We start from the raw sequence: 15,838 nt of genomic DNA on the forward strand, positions 1-15,838 counted from the left end.
CGAAAGCAATGTTGGCACTAAAAAAATACCAAAGTGTCAATCATCTCAAGCAAGCGTTTCGCCGGGCATGGACCAAAATACCGCAGAGCAACATTCGGGCAGCGTGTGACGCTTTCATTGCTCGTTTGAAGGCTATAATTCGTGCCAAAGGTGACCAATTTGAACAAATCTAAACTTATTCTAAAATTTGGTGCTATTTCCGACATTGTTTGCTTTCATTCAAAAAATTAAAAAAAAAAATGTAAAAATTATGGCGTTTGATTTTGTTGCAGTTTTTTTATCTTACCCTGTAAAACAAATTTCAGGGTAAAATTTTGATTTTTGTATTGCATTGTATTTCATTTGTATTTCTTATCTTCAAAAAGAAACGACGGAATAAATCCTAATTATTTACGAAAAACAAAACCAACTGACAGGCCCCTGATGGAAGAAAATTAACTTTGGTTTTTGTCAGAAAAGAAAAAAACAGAGTGGACATTGATCTCTTTATTGACAGTCTGTTCTTCTTGGCATGCCTCATAGCCAAGAAATTGTGATATTGTGTGCTTCCCTATTTCACAAAAAGTCCCCAAATGAAAATAAAGTATCAAATTTTAAGAGATAAGGAAGAACATGTGTACCTCAGGAGAGTTACATTAAAAAAAAAACAAATTTTAAGATATTTTCAGGGGCGTAGATAGAAAATATTCTCTAGAAGGTTATTGCTAAATATCTTTTAGTTAGATAGGTTTTAAAAGGGTTTCAGGCATTTTCCATTGAAGGAATTAAAACATTGTCTTCTGCGGAAGAGAGATTTGAAATAATTCTGATTAAGTAATAAATTATTTGAAATCAAAAGTCTCTACCACCTTAATGTTAACAATCTTATGCTACCACATTTGCCTTCATATAAGAATAGCCATAACCAAAAGTGACAATGAAAATTTAACTGTTTATTTATTGTTCCGAAAAACAACAACAATAAAAACAATTTATGTAAGAAATTATACAAATAAAAAACTAATGAGAAAAAGTGAATTAGATTTCATGCCAGCTATTTAAGCTGGCATTACTCTCGTGTGGCTCGCCTTTATCGCCTAGCTTGTCATCACTTTTATTTCTTTGACTTTACACTTTTAAGAAAACCGTTAACAACTTCTTTTTGTGCATAACAATCGCTCTATTAATATCAGCTGGGAAGAAGAACAGAACAGACACACAAAAGATGATAGGGAAGAAGAAGGAAAGAATGGGGAGACCAACCATAGATAAGGTCGTTGATTAGAAGATTTAGAAGTAGCAGACAAATGGACAGACGGGAGGACAGACACACACGCGGAAAAATTAACATTGTCTCCTCCTCTGTAAGTCTCCACATCCCCCATCTCCTCGTCCATTGTTTTATTTGTTCAAATGGTAATGACATTGTCTAATGTAATAGAGTAATTTTACAACTGCATTACATTTACCCACCACCTTGATAAAAATGATGGTCATAAATAATTTTAGTTGGACTATAAATAACATACGGAAGAGTCTTGCGATTTCCGCTTAAGTTGTGAATAAGTACATAGCCTAGAAATACGAAAAAAAGGAAAGATGAAAAAACAAACTTGGCCAGTGATATGGTATGATACGAACTCAAATATTGGCGCAAGTGAAATTTAATTAAGGGCTGAGATTTTTAGGAAGCCTTTATGGTGGTTTATATGTGGGTGGGTGAAAACTTCTATGTGGGATATTTGTAAAAAAAAAGGGTCATTAAATGACAACAGTTGCAGGAGCCTATGACCTGGTCTAAAAATCGTTTATCAAGATTTTTGAACTTTGTCTAGAATTACAAATCTCCGAGGACTTACAATGTAATTGAGATAAATAATTAATTTTCCCCATATAGCGAACCCGATATTCGGTATTTTGATGATTTTTGCCACATTTTCCCATGAGTATCTTTAAAAATTGGTATTAATGGGTCATAATGGGTTCTAATGTTTCCTTTACCCTAAGGTGTGAAAGGTATTAAAAGTTCGGCCGAAATGAATGTTTTTTACTTGATTTATTTTATTCTTATCATAAAGAAACATTATCTGGGTAAAATGTAGATTTCTTGTCGTCCACTTCTTCAAAAATCCACCAAATATTAAACTGCTAATAGTAAATTCCCAAAAATTACCTATAAATGGGTCACTTTGGAAATTGTTTTTTTTTGTTTTGTAAAATTTTCACTACAACTTTTAATTTACAACATTCCTCAAGTATGTTTCAAATGTGAAAGGCTAATTATTATGTTTTTTTTTCACTGGTATCTTGTAAATAAATTTCCGTGATAAGGTCAAAACATTTGTCTGTTAACAACAATTCTCACAAACATCTCAATCGAATTAGCTGCACGCAATTATCCAACAAAAAAGAGTGTGTGTTCAATAAGTGTGATAGAAACAAAACAATATAAATATACCCTACAACACTATTTTTTGGGGGCCAAAGTTTGATTTTGCCAAAATGTATGTAACACCTCGATATATTGGTATCCGGCATAGGAAACTATATATGGATCTTACTATCTCGTCAAGCTGAGTCGATCTAGCTATGTATGTCCGTCCTTTCCTCTGTTCGTCGGTTCATGTTAATCTTGTAATCCAGCTACAGGTCGCAATTATGGCCCGATCCTCACGAAATTGAAAATGAAGGTGAAGTTAGGGTCAGAATAGAACCCTATTGTTTTTTGCAGATGATCGCAAAATATTTAGTAATTGAAGTGGACCAAAAACAGAAAAATCTTGATTTTGCTGTTGCTTTACAGGCAAAAATAATTGACAAGCCGACACGGAATATTGCATGGAGTTAGAGGTTAGGGCTGGTCAGGAGCCTACCAATTTGGATGGTCATCGTGAATAGGAAATAGGAAAATTTCCGTTAAACCGCGAATATTTTCACCCTGGCCAAATCACAAATACATTAAAAGGTCACTTCTAACCATTACACTGACGTTGATAGCCATGATATTGGATATCGCAATATTGGTGCAATATATATATATATATAAAAGTAATTGATCTTAGTTATTCTGATTATAAGTCAAGATCCGCTGGACTGATTTCGAGTAAAAATCATTTTTTATCCAATTGAGATGAAATTTTCAAACAATATTTATTTGGCCCAGGGACGAACCCTAGAAATTGGTGAGAATCGGTTAAAATTTTGATACAACTCCCATATATATCTTCCACAGATTTCGGATTAATTGTGCGCCAAATTCCCAATATCAGTCCTGATGACCTGAATTTTGGCACATCCGACATAATTCAGTCTAGAAGCATATCAAATTTGGAGAAAATCGCTTCAGATATAGCAATAGTTCCCATATGCATGTTTCATGATATTTGGTACCAAATAACTTATGGCACTCAGGAGTACCTGCCTCAAATTTTATCGAGATCGGATCAGATGAGGATATAGCTCCCATATATATCTTCAATTGGTTTCGGGTTAATTGTGCACCAAATGGCCAATATCCGTATAAATTACCTGGCACATCCGACCGAATTCAATCTAGAAGCAAGTACATTTGTTCAGATATAGCCATATATTTCACCCGATTTGGGGTTTTAAAGGATAATATCAGCCCAAATGGAGACACTTTCGGACGTACGTGCTCTAATACCAAGGGTTCATAGGTGGTATGATCTACTTCAAACAAATGCTTTTGTTACGGGAGCTCTACTAAATATACATGGTGATGTAGGGTATTATATAGTCGGCCCCACCCGACTTTTGACAATTTGACTTACAATTTTGAATTGTACAATTTCCAAAGTAGCAGGTCGTAATAAACCTCCGGTCCTCACGCCCATTGTTTTTGAAGATGTACATTTAGGGGTTCAAATCGACCAAAAAATGAAATTTCAAGATTTTGCAGTTGATCTGCAGATCACAATTAAAACCCAAATTTGAAGTATTTATTTTTATACTAAATTCGGTCTGAAGTGCCAAAATTCACACCATTTGGGCTGATATTAGGCATTTGGTGCACAAGAAACCTAAAATCGGATGAAAATATATATGGAAGCTATATCCCAACCGGAACCGATCTTGATAAAATTTGAATCATGAATTGCTAAGCTGTATCTGATATCTGGTGCTAAATATAAGACTCGTCGAGTGCATATAAATGTAAGGGACTAAAACATCAAAATCCGATGAAACATATATGTGGGAGCCATAGCAATATAATAAATGCGACCTGCATTTTGTTTATAAAACAGACGGATGGACATGCATAAATCGACTCAAAATGTGATTCTGTGCTGATCACAAAAGGAACTATGGGTTTATCTCGTTTTCTTCTCCATGTTACAAACAAATGCACAAAGACATAATACCCTTACCACTATGGGGTGTAGGGTATAATTACCACTATGTGGTGTAGGGTATAAACATAATCTTCGAAAATGGATCTGGGCATAAGGGGACTTTTTACATATTGAAGGGTATCACATGTTCGGCCCCTCTCCGTGTTTTTTTAAATTCTTTTTTTTTTGTCTTCAAACTCATGCACCATAAATATGAAGGTAGCTACTGACATAATCTCCCTCCTTCAACAATCAAGGTTCTAATGGCTTAGAAAATGCTTTAAAATCGTCACTTCTTAATAGAGCACATCATTTGCATGTCGGGTTTTTATGTAACTCGCTACGGCAATAAAACGACACCTTTGGGGCAATTTGATGACATTTAAAACTGAAACTAAAACGAAACGTCTAAACCAAATGAAAGTTAATATGACACTTGAAATGCTGCTCCGCCTTTGTCTTTGTCTCTGACTGTGACTCTCTGTCATACAATTTACAACAATTCAAGGTAATTATAAAGATTAAGTTAATATTTTTCATATTTTTAGACGGTAATAATTTCAATGGCAGCACCAGCAGCAGTGGCAACAAATGCAACAGCACCAACGACAACGACTAATGGCATGGTATTTGAAATAAAATGTATGAAAAAGTCATTGTGAAAAATGTAATTTTAACACCAAAAACAAAAAACAAAGGAGAAAAAACTAATATCATAATACCACGCTCTAAAGAGAAACCGGTCAAAGTGAAGTAAAACACCTGTACTAAAAGTCTTAGAGGCAAGCGAAGAAGAAGAAGCAGCAGCATGACTGATAAATGACCGGAGAGGCGGACGGACGGCCAGCTGGACAATCGAAATGGACATTCCACTTGTTAAACAGACAGACATACAGTCATCCATATAAAGGTGTGTGTGTATGTATGTATGTATGTAAGTCACTGTCTATTGTTTCTAATCCATCCACCTGATGCAAATGGTCTTCACATTCCGTTCGTAGCCAGGTTTGCCTTTGTTTCCATGGTGGTTAGACTGTCACTATAAAAATGACTTAAAATGTTAATGAAGATAATAATCTTATTTTAATATGCACAGGTTTTTCATTTTTCACACACACACACATACACTACATATGTGTGTAAATGCACACGAGTGCACATACGCCTGCATGGCAATTTTATGACAGTATGGCAGTAATTTTTCCCCATAAATCACTTTTTGGCCTTTTTAGAAGCCAAAGTGTCCAGCCTTAAAATTTGTCGGCTGCTGTTTCTAAATCCAGGCCTAACTGGCTACCTAAGCACGCGTCTTAAGAACGCGCCAAAGAAAGAGATTAAAATGTAACGGAAATCTATTTGATTTCTAAACAAAATGTGCGGAAGATGTTGTAGGTATGGGAAAATATTTCCGCTACTCCAATACACCAATATGTCCGCTGCGTCTAACTGCAAACCTACATTAGAAACGTGTTTATAAGTAGAGGCCTTTATATTGAAACAAGGAAATAGCTTCTATTCGCAACTTAAATTGTTTGCAAAATTTTTGGAGGCTCTTAATGTGTAACGCCCCATAAATAAGGCTTATTTTAGAGGAAAATATTATTTGAATGCATTTCGAAAACTATTAATACGCCTTAAACTTAACAACAAAAGTAAAAAATATAACTATGAAAAAATTAAATCTTAACATTCCGAAAAATTCCATTTTTTTTACAATTATTCGCGGTTTCCAAGAAGAAATTTTATATTTTTTATTTGAAAATATGTTAACAACTTTTTTAATATAATTTAATTGAATTATCTTATGAATTTAGTTAATTTAGTTAATTTTGAAAATAATATAGACCTTATTTTTTACTTTATGATATACTGCGTAATGGTACAGGCTGCCACATATTTGTGTTGGAAAATGAGGTCAAATTCTGCCCTCCTGGCCAAATTCATATTCTCGGTCTTCTCGGCTATCTAAAAGTCGATTTTGTTGTTACTCCAAGAAGGTCAAAACATAAACACGTCAAAGGTCAAAACATAAACACGTGTTTAAAAAATAAAATTAAAATTGAACGATTTTATTGTTTATTTATGTATCTTTGGGTCTCCTTGGAGCTAATCCGTTTAGGACATTTGGTGTCGATCTAGCGATGTCCGTCCGTCTGTCCGACTGGCTGGTGCGCACGGTAACTCTCCGATTTTGTCCAAACTTGGTATATCGTAATATTTTTGTCAAACTTAGATCAAGTTCGATAGGCCACTCCTTCTGTTACCTCCCCCACAATAGGTCGAAATTTTGAAAAAAAAAAAAAATATATATTTTACTGCACAGAAAGAGAAAGAATAATCCGTTTAATTCCAACTTTGCAAATCCTAATGTTTGTATCAGTGCTAGGTTCAGGTGCAAAACCTGACAATATCAGTTGACTCCCACATCAAGGACCTCCCCCGCAAAGGGTCGAAATTTTTGAATAATTATAACTCTTATAAAAAGTGATGTAAGAGTCCGATTGTCTTCAAAATGCACACATCACAATATCTTTGTTAAACCAAGGGTGTAAATATGGAATAAATCGGCCCACTCCTTCTGGTACCTCCCCCCACAAAGGGACAACATTTTGAATATCCATAAAGCCAATAAACTTCAAAATTATCATCCGATTCCATTCTGACTTGGCAAATCTCAATATTTCTATCAACACAAGATCTGTAATGAAAATCGTAGAGATCGCACCATTCCTTCTAGAACCTCTCCAACAAAGCGTCAACGCTTCGAATAAACAAAAGGATTTTAAAATCGGAAATAAGCATCCATTCCGACTTAGTACATCTCAATATTAACAGCAACGCAAGATCTGTTATAAAGATGTGAAATGCCATAATTTTTACATTTTTATAATTTTTTTTTTGAATAAAAGCAAAAAAGTATCGGAAATAGCATCAAATTTTGAAATAAGTTTAGATTTGTTCAAATTGGTCACCTTTGGCACGAATTATGGCCTTCAAACCGCCAATGAAACCGTCACACGCTGCGAAGCGCTTGCCTGAGATGATCGACACTTTGGAATTTTTAGTGCCAACCTTGCTTTCCAAAATACTCCAGACACAATAGTCCAACGGATTGGTATATGGAGATTTTGGTGGCCATTGTGCGTTGGAAATGAAGCGAGGAAACTCATTTTGTTTGTATTCTTGGGTGGCGCGTGCTGAGTGCGATGGTGCTGAGTCCTGTTGGAATGTCAAATGTCTGCGGCTAAAATGTTTGCGTGCCCAAGGCTTTAATACACCCTCCAGAACATTTTCGAGATAATATTTGGCATTTATTCTGATGCCACGGTCGATTAATACGAGCGGAGAGCGACCATCGACTGTTATGTTGGCCCCCATTATCACTATGGCCGGCGCTTGAGTTCTGGTGTTCAACCGAAGGTGCACATTTTCAGCTGACCTCTTTGGCAAGTAAACACGACCATTTTTTTGTTTACAAACTGCTGGACAACGAATGTTTTCTCATCGGAGAAAACCAAATTCGGCAGTTCACCACTTTCGGTCAAGCGAAGCTACTCTTTTGCTCTTTTGATTCTATTTTCTTTCTGTTGCGGTGTAAGTTCTTGCACTTTTTGGAATTTTAATGGCTTTAGCCCGAGCTCATTTTTCAATATTTGTGGAATGGAATATTGGGATATGTTCAGCTCACAAGCCATTTTTTGCGACGCGGTTTTCGATCAAGTAGCTTCTTTACTTTTTGAAACATTTCTGCTGTTTTTTTTTCGTCCAATTCCTTGACGTCGGGCTACGCTATCAGCATTACGGTAACGAGCGATAGTACGAGACACAAAAGATTTATTCACATTTAAATGCTGGAGTGCTCTAACGATAGCAATTTGTGGTTTTCCAGCTAAATATAAAGAAATCACACTATCACGCTTGAATTGCATCACGAATAACTTTTTTTCTGGAAAATTCTCACCAAAATAATTTTAACAGCTGTTGGACGAGTGGCTTAAATATGATAGCAGTCTTAATTTGGTTGCAGATTTTTCATCTCACACTGTATATATACCTAAAATAGACGGATTTCAAGGAATCTTAATTTTAACATTTCCAAAAGTGTTGGAGATGGGGGAAATTGCTCCCTCTATTTAGGTTACTTTTCAATGTAAACATTTTGAAACGACGATACATATGTCTTCATTTTTTAGCTCTAATTTCATAATCTGTTGGATTTCCCCCGTAATTATTGGAAAAAATTAAATTCGTCGAACAGCGTGATTTTGGGACAAGCCTATGTTGCACAGACATTACTTTTTATAAGCGTACTGCTATCGCCATTAGATATCGAAATACCGTAATACAACGAGTGTTGCGTAAAAATTTCGTCAAAACTACAAAAGAAGTTAATGGGGAGAAATTCCTAGACCCATATTGTGTAAGTTTTGCAGGGGTTATTTCTCGCAACGGGGAATCCTGATACCAGATTACAACGATATTGGTTAACAAATATGGAATATGGTGTCAGTAGGCTTATCTAGGACAACAATATTTATGATTTAACCCCACTGGGACCTATTTCAATTCGATATCTTATCTAGAAGAATGTCTGTGACGCCTTCTCACGAAAATACCACCAACCACTTTGAAATTTCGCGAAAATGATGCTTTAAGGAACATAAAGGTTCACAAATCTGTGGACAAAACTACTTCCCAAAGAAAAGGCTGTGGAAATCTGATTCTCAAATAACTGCAGCAAAAAGAAACCCAATCGTGACAAACTAAAATGCGTCGACTATAATTTATAATTTCAAGTCAGACTAAACATTAAACTACTCTAACAATTTTGTCACCATCATCGTTATTGTTGTCAGGTGGCTTAACTGACCAACCTTTAAACTCCATTGGTCGACCACTGATTTTAAGGTCTATTCAGGCAATTATCCATTCCTTTATCTTTTAATACATCTATTATTCAAAAATCATTGGTAATATTCCATACAATTCTAAAGGTAGTATGTGTTTTTCATTCTTTTCGACTGCGAGCCATAACTGAAACCCTATTTCTGGTCTTGGCCGAAACAAAAACACAAATTAAAAACCTCTAAAAGACAATACCAAGAAGATTTTGTTGTTAATTTTCCTTTTTGTTCTTTTGACCCAATTAAGAACAAAAAAATCTGGGAATGCACCCGGGCTACATAGCCAGTGTCTGGCACGTATCGCCCTCATGATCATCCTCATCATGGACGTCACAGTATTATTTTCTCCTACCTATGGAAGAGTTGACATTCTATAATGACTATGATTTCCTAGTTCTATTCGAATTTTCTTGCTGCTGCTTCTTAGTGTTTTATTATTGTTGGCCGCAGTGACTGACCTCTACCAACAAAAAAATTATTTTGAACCAATTTATTTTTCCAAATAGACAACCGTGAAGATCCGATTTTTTGTTAGAGATATCTCTCCCTCAGTTGTTGTCTATCAATGATGGTCTCTGAGGTTTGTTTCCATTTGTGTTCTATTCTTTTTGAGTTACGAGCATTTTCCTGTGTCCACTTTTTTCCCTCTATTATCTTTTGTGTATACCTGGCCATATGCAATGATGTTCTATGTTTATCTTTTCTTTTCAGTTTTAGTTCTGTTTCTGTTATTGTCTTTACTATTTGTCTTTAGATAATGCAGTATTTTTTTTTTCCGCTTTGTTTTTGTTGCATTCGTGTGGGATAATGTTAATGAAAATTAACTACCTGTTACCTGACAATCATACATCGAGGTTGATATTTGTGAGTTGTTTTGTTGTTGTTGTTACTTTTATTTGAGTTGTCCTTTGAGTCAGTTCCGTATTTAAAAAAGGTGCTCAAGCGTAAAGAAGAGTGTGTTTCCACAGTACTGAAATTATTACAATTGCACAGTGGAACAATGTTAAACAGGGCGTTCAGAGGGAAAATAGGAAATAAGGAACAATCATGACATTTGAGATTTTATTTCCATTTAAAAATAGCGTTTATATTTCATAACTGAAAGTTTGATAAAAAAAAATCGAGCAGATTATGGAAGTAGAGCTGGAGACACGTGTATCGGCGTTTTCAAATTTGCATCGCCAAAAACTTAAATAGAGAGGGAAAGTTTTCCACTGTCTTCCACATTTTTTTTTTTTTTAATTTCGGATTGAGATTCCTTAAAATCTGTTAATTCAAGGAGTTATTGACAATATTACAGACAAATACACGACGATTATTTTGGTATAAAACATTAAACCCCGATCGGATCATTTTACGGGCCTTTTTGGTAATATTTTGAAAATATGCTCAAAAATCCTCATTAAGCGGGATCACAGTAAGGCAAATTATTCTAAAAAAAAAAAAACATTTTGTCATAAAATTCTAGTATAGGTCCTAAAACACGACAAAAGTCGAAATCTTACCAAAGCACCAGGACTTAATATATATTGAAAACAAATTTCAGGGTTAAAGCTGTACTTTATTTGAGTTAATGCACTTATCTCGAACAATCTATAATTTTAGAAGGATGACGTTAAAGACAAATTTGATCTTTATCAAATGTCACTATAAATCATAGAAGAAAATAAATCTCCATTTTCATTGCATATCAAAAAATATTTGCATTAATATTCCCAAAAATAAAACTTAAATTACTTCCTGACTTATTCATCAGTTTTTTTTTAGTCTTACTTTTTCGATAGAGCGCCTGAAAGAGGCATGAAATTACGTTTTAAACAAAAGGTGTCAATGGAAGAAACATTCTACACAAAAATGTACTTTTAATCTCAGAATAAACAATATATGTAAAAATACCAGTTTTCATGAAAATTGGATTCAAAATTTATGTAGGACAAGTGAAAATTGTGGGTTCATACAGGGTGAAATAAAAAACAAACTGCAACAAAATCAAGCGCCATGATTTTTACAATTTTTTAATTTTGTTGAATGAAATCGAAAAATGTCGGAAATAGCATCAAATTTTATAATAACTTTAGATTTGTTCGAATTGGTCACCTTTGGCACGAATTATGGCCTTCAAAGCCAATGCAAGCGTCACACGCTGCCCAAATATCGATATGCGGTATTTTGGTCCATTCCCGGCGAAGCGCTTGCTTGAGATGATCGACACTTTGGTATTTTTTTAGTGCCAACCTTGCTTTCCAAAATACACCAGACACAATAGTCCAACGGATTGGTATTCCTGAGATTTTGCGCTGGAAATGAAGCGAGGAACCTCATTTTGTAACCTTTCTTGGGTGGCGCGTGCTGAGTGCGATGGTGCTGAGACCTGTTGGAATGTTCAAGGTCTGCGGTCAAAATGTTTGCGTGCCAAAGGCACCTCCAGAATATTTTCGCGATAATATTCGGCATTTATTCTGATGTCACGGATCACTTTCGGTCAAGAGAAGCAGCTCGATAGGTCTTTTGAATCTATTTTCTTTCTGTTGCGGTGTAAGTTCTTGTACTTTTTGGCATGTCAATGGCTTTACCCCGAGCTCTTTTTTTCAATATTTGCCTAATGAAATATTGTGTATATTTTTCAGCCACTGCGACGTGGGTTTCGATCAAGTCGCTTTTTTACTTTTCGAACCATTTCTGCTGATGCTTCTGCTACTAGTAACGATCGATGGTACGGGGTACGAACGATTTATTCACATTTAAATGCTGGAGTGCTCTAATGATAGCCACTTGTGCTTTTCCAGCCAAATATAAAGAAATTATTTTAACAGCTGTTGGACGATTATTATTATTATTATTATTGGAGAATTGGTCATAGACTCACACAAATTACGGCTTAAACCTTAAAATGAATTTTTTATATGTCTGACTTTCTGACTTTTAAGTAAGATTTAGACTTTAAGTAAGATTTGGACCTAAAATAAAATGTTAAGCTCCACTTTCATAATCTGATGAATTTTTTGTGTTACACAGTGTTATTTTATTTTATTTGTTAAAGTTTTGGTGTATTCTGTGACCTATATTTAAAATTTATGACAAACAATTTTGTAGAATATTAAAAATTGGACCAAAAAGACCCCTTTGGTGACTTGCTTGAGGGACAAAATTCTAAACCGAAATAATCCTCATAATATTACCTACAATATTGCTGGAGACACTATAAACCTAAAATATACAGATTCCAAGGAATCTCGATTCGAAACGTTTAGAAAGTGTGGAAAAAGGAGAATATTTGTTTAGGTAACTTTGCGGCGTAAACTTTCAAAACGGCGATACACATGTCTTCTGTTCTTAGATCCAATTCCATAATCTGCTGGAATTTCCCATAAATATTAAAAAAAAATATTTTTCCGCACAGTGTAATAAAAACATATTTTAACCAATTTTATTATCAATTATTCAAATGTTTAATACTTATTAATTTTTTTCTTCTTATTCCAGCTCTTATTGTAAATTTTGGTAAGTAAAAATAGTAATTTTTTAGAACAATTTCTTTTGACCGGACACCCTAATATCTCCCCGAAATTATCCACTCAATATCGTGAAATCCTTTGAGTAACAATATTATTTTCCATTAACCTTATTGAGTACTTTTCCAAAAGGTCAACAGAGTGAACGAACAACAACGACTTCTGCAGCGGTTGTTAGTTATTGCGTAAATTTATCTCTGTTTGAGGTTTGTTTTGTTTTCGATTCGAACCACCTACACCAATACGAAACGTATAGTGCTGGATGGTTTGGTAGTGTGATCACATGTTTGAGTGTGTTTCCTAAACACACACATACACACCGAGAGATGTGTGCTTGTATTTGTTCATTTCCTTTTTATTATATATGGGGTCTGTTCCGTTTCGTCTTAATGTTGGTCTGCTGTGTTTTGTTGAGGAAATTGAGTGTGTGGTTGCCTGTCGGTCTGATACTCCTCCGCTACTGCTCACTCTCAAGATTTAATCAAACAACCAAACGATCTACGTTCTTTTCCTATCTGGCGATATGTTTCCCTCGTTGGGAATATATATACATGTGTGTGTTGTCGTGTGGATCGTCATCATTTGTTTCGCTCTCTCTGTCTCTCTCGGTATTGGTGTGTGCCCGCCAACAGTTGTTCGTATGATTGCTGAGTTTTTCGGTTAGATTTTTTCCGTTCGTGTTCGTCTGTTTTTCTACTCATCGTAGCAAATGTGCCGCCACCGCTTGCTCGGTAGATGGCTGGAATTTTGATATTGTTTTTGTTCCATGTTCCTCCTGTGTATATTTTGTTCGTTTTTTTCTGTTTTTCTGTTTTGTTTTCAATACGAAATTGTAAGAGTGTGTTTCAACAAAATCGAAATATTAGTTGTGTGCTCTCAGTTCATATTCAGATTTCACAGATTTAAGACGCAAAAATTTCGGAAAAATTATTCAAAACGAAACGATTCGGTCGTCGCATGGATTTTGTTTTTAGCGAAATTAAGACGAAAAAAAAAAAAACATAAATAAATACAAATAAATAATGAAAAATAAATTACAAAAGGAAATGAAAATTTCCAATACAAATGCACACGCTCCACAAGCCATATGAAACCATGTAATAAAGTGTGAAAAATCAAAAGAAATTCAATAAATCACAACAAAGTGTAAATAAGGAAAAAATAAATAAATAAAATTAATTAAAGAAGATTTATTAAGTGTCATAAATAAACAACAAAGGTTAAAAACAAATACAAATGAAAAAAATACCGAAAAGATTCCACATAATAAACCTCTAGAGTCAAGGAAATGTGGAAAATTCAATGAAAAGTTTTTGAAAGAAAAAAAGAAAAGATTTATGGAAAATTTAAAATATTTTGTTTGGAAAATTGTTTTGTGCAAACTAATAGTGAGTGTCATAAATAAAGAAGTGTTGTTGCAATTTATTTCTCATACACCTAATTTTTTTGGAGTGTATGCCCCCAATCCCCTATTTTTAATGGATTAACATTATCACAGCCCCAGTTCAATTTCATTTGCGGATTAAACAATACTTAAACTTAACTAAAAATAATGTAAGTGTTTTTTTTATTTTTGGTTTGTTACTTTTGTTTCGAAATTTGTTTCAGTTAAAAATTCCACATTACATATTATCCAAAATTTTGTATTAAGAGTAAATAAAATAATTTTCTTGTTGTTAGTTGCTGATAAGAAATTTCAAGGTTTTTTGTTCTTTTTGAAGAAACCCCAAAAAATGAGAACATGTGTGTACTTTTTGTAAGTTTAAATTTAATACTGGTGTTATGCAAAATATTAATCGTTTTAGCTCTGAAGAAAATTTTTGTAGGAAAAAGATTTTCAAAATTTAAATAATAACTAATTAAAAAATTTTTGCTTCGTTTTTTTTCGGATTGAAGATTTCTGATGGCACACAAAAATTAGTATACGAATTGCAATTTATAACTCGGCAAAAATGTTGTTTAAATTTTCGAATGATGCAATACATATCTCCACAACGAATGGGAATTGATGCAGAGTCTGTTATATGTATATCACATAAGGCTATTGACATCAAAGACATCTCATGACACAATTACTTAAAATTTTAGGCCACGAAATTGTGTAGGAGGATGTGTTGAAACCTCTGCGATTATCAAATATTTAATTGGTATGGTCTAGTCCTTACGTGGTCCTTCTAACTGCAATGGGAATGTTGCGATACAAGCTCTTTATGAAGAAATACAGGGTTGTCCATATTCGACGGACCCATCTGGCAACGCCATAACAGAGATGTCACATCGCTTAATGACATACCGCGTTTGAAGCGTCAGTCCAAGCATATTTTTATCATGAACCAATACACGCCACGCGAGCTCTGAAATAGTTGAAATTTACATTCAACAGAAAAAGTCAATTGTGAAAACTCAACGTGCTTTTAAAACATTGAAAAATGTGAGAAGTGCGCCTTCTAAGAACACCATTAAGCGTTTATACGAAAAATTTTCGATTGGTAAGGCTCTTTCTAATCCGAAGAGGTCATATAAAAGTCGACCAAGGCGATCGGCCGAGAATATCGCTGCCGTACGAGCCAGTGTTGAGAGGTCCCCAAGAACATCCCAAAAACGCCGTTCTCAGCAGTTGGGTATGGCTCGGTCCACTTTACAACGGATTATTCGCATTGATTTGCATTTGTTCCCGTACAAAATTCAATTGACGCAAAGAATGTTGCCTGCGGACAAGCCTCGTCGATTGGAATGGGCCCAAAGAGTCATGGGTCCGTCGAATATGGGCAACCCTGTATTGAATTGCAGGCATTTGGGTTTGTAAATACGCTTAGAGCCTTCAACATATCTGAAATTCATAGGTACTGATGAACCCAAAATTTATATCTATCATTACAATTTTTGACATCGATAATTGTTTTTTTTTATTTCTATTTCAAGAAAACTAATTCGAATTCCCAGAGAACCTGAAATTTCAAGAAACTTAAAACGGTACCCTTACGAAGAATTTTATACAGGGTGAGATAAAAAAATTACAACAAAGTCAAACACCATATTTTTTAAATTTAATTGAATAAAAGCAAAAACGGTCGAAAATAGCATCAAATTT

The 15,838-nt window shown here is 34.5% G+C and overlaps 1 protein-coding gene across 2 annotated transcripts in view; it reads left to right on the forward strand.

Annotated features, from left to right (window-relative positions):
- Positions 1-15,838, forward strand: part of LOC101891688 (protein folded gastrulation) — a 164,681-nt gene that overhangs the window by 110,513 nt on the left and 38,330 nt on the right. Inside the window, exon 3 of one of the 2 annotated variants that reach the window (XM_059122031.1) lies at positions 12,719-12,736. The gene's annotated coding sequence lies outside the window, so the exon portion shown is untranslated. Of the gene's footprint in view, positions 1-12,718; positions 12,737-13,303; positions 14,302-15,838 lie in introns of those variants that run through there. The other variant, XM_005176584.4, reaches the window with a different exon arrangement.

Source organism: Musca domestica, unplaced genomic scaffold (genome assembly GCF_030504385.1).
Source record: "Musca domestica strain aabys unplaced genomic scaffold, Musca_domestica.polishedcontigs.V.1.1 2, whole genome shotgun sequence".
NCBI lineage: Eukaryota > Metazoa > Arthropoda > Insecta > Diptera > Muscidae > Musca > Musca domestica.